This window comes from Mus pahari, chromosome 2, assembly GCF_900095145.1.
Source record: "Mus pahari chromosome 2, PAHARI_EIJ_v1.1, whole genome shotgun sequence".
In the NCBI taxonomy this organism is placed as follows: domain Eukaryota; kingdom Metazoa; phylum Chordata; class Mammalia; order Rodentia; family Muridae; genus Mus; species Mus pahari.
Window position 1 is genome coordinate 110,035,878 of NC_034591.1, and position 1,579 is coordinate 110,037,456.

Genomic DNA, 1,579 nt, shown 5'->3' on the forward strand with positions numbered 1-1,579 from the left:
GAGGGAGGGAGGAAGGAAGGAAGGAAGGAAGGAAGGAAGGAAGGAAGGAAGGAAGGACAAAAGAAAGGAAGGAAGGAAGGACAGAAGAAAGGAAGGAGGGAAGGAAGGCAGGAAGGAGGGAAGGATGGCAGGAAGGAAGGCAGGCAGGCCAGCTAGCCATGCTTTTCTTCCTCACAGCCTCCCCAGTCATTTTGGGGACTCATGCATCTGTTAATTCTAATCCTTCTGGAAAGGAACACAAACAGGAAGTGCCCTGGAAATGTTGTTTGACATGTGGATTAGGCAATGTTGACAAACAGAACAGTCTGTCAGATATCTCCTCAAACCCCTAACACCTGGAGAAATGGGCCCCACACTCATCTCATGCCCTGCCCCACACCCAGGTTCTGTGTCTCATCTCCTGGCATATGTAGACCTGTCACACTTTTTTTTGAAAGAACAACAAAAACAGGGGACTCCCGTGTCACTTCTCAGGCTACTTCCTTCTTTATATGCCACTGCAGTAAACAATTCCCAGGACAACCAGCTATCAGCTATTGTAATGACCCCAGTAAACAAATACAATAAATAGTAAACCATCCATCTCCTCCGGATCCTGTTCTCAGACCCCTTCTCCTAGAACCACTTTCCTCTCTCCAGAAGCAACGTTGAGGGCCAAAGATAAGGATATTATTTGCACACATGCCAGATCACTGGCAGTGTGTGTTTTCAAACTGCCAAAAAAAATGTGAAAAGGAAGTGTGTTGAGTTGAGCTTCCTCTGAATTGGCTTCAACTGTATGTCAGCCTTCAGTGTGGGACTTGCAAAAGCTACATTCTCCCTGGCATCTGCAGTCGGAGCAGAGAGACAGCTGTGAAAAGCATCTTCCAGCCAAAACGTGACTGCAAAAAGGTCATTTGATCACATGATTGATTTATATTGTTTCTCCATGGTACAAAGTGTTCTGATTCATATGCAGGACCCAGAGAGGGAGGATTTTAAAAAAAAAGAAAAAAGAAACCCTAAGGCCCATGACTTTGCAAGGGCCCTGCAGAAGAAGCCAAGGAAATGGCTTGGCTGAATTCTGAAGGCTTTTTGAAGCCTTCCACCCAAAACATGTTCTTCTGCATCAATCAAATTACAGAAAGGATACCGTATCATGATAAGATTGATCTCTTTCCATAACCTCTGAAGCTTTGTCAGTAAGAAATGTAATTAGAGGTGGGCCTTGCTGTTAGTCAGCAAGAACAGTCAACGTAGTCCTCTTCATTCAGAAGAGAAAACCAGGGGTCAACCTAACCACATTTCTAATGCTTTATCTTCTCCACATGGTGCGCACCAACTTGAAGAAGGGTTTGAGTTTTCTCTCTGGTCTCTTCTCTCCCAATGAGGCCTTGTCAATCCCATTCTAAGTAGACCTAGAGGATTTCCTAAGGTTGGGTGTCTTTTAGGTGGGAACAGATGGTTGGTTTATATCCCCTTGTCTCTATCTTTGTTTCCTAGAAACAGGACTGGGGCTTTTAATCCCATGTTTATAATGTTGACAGGTAGAAGGTATTGGATAAATATTTCTTTGACCATATATATATATATATATATA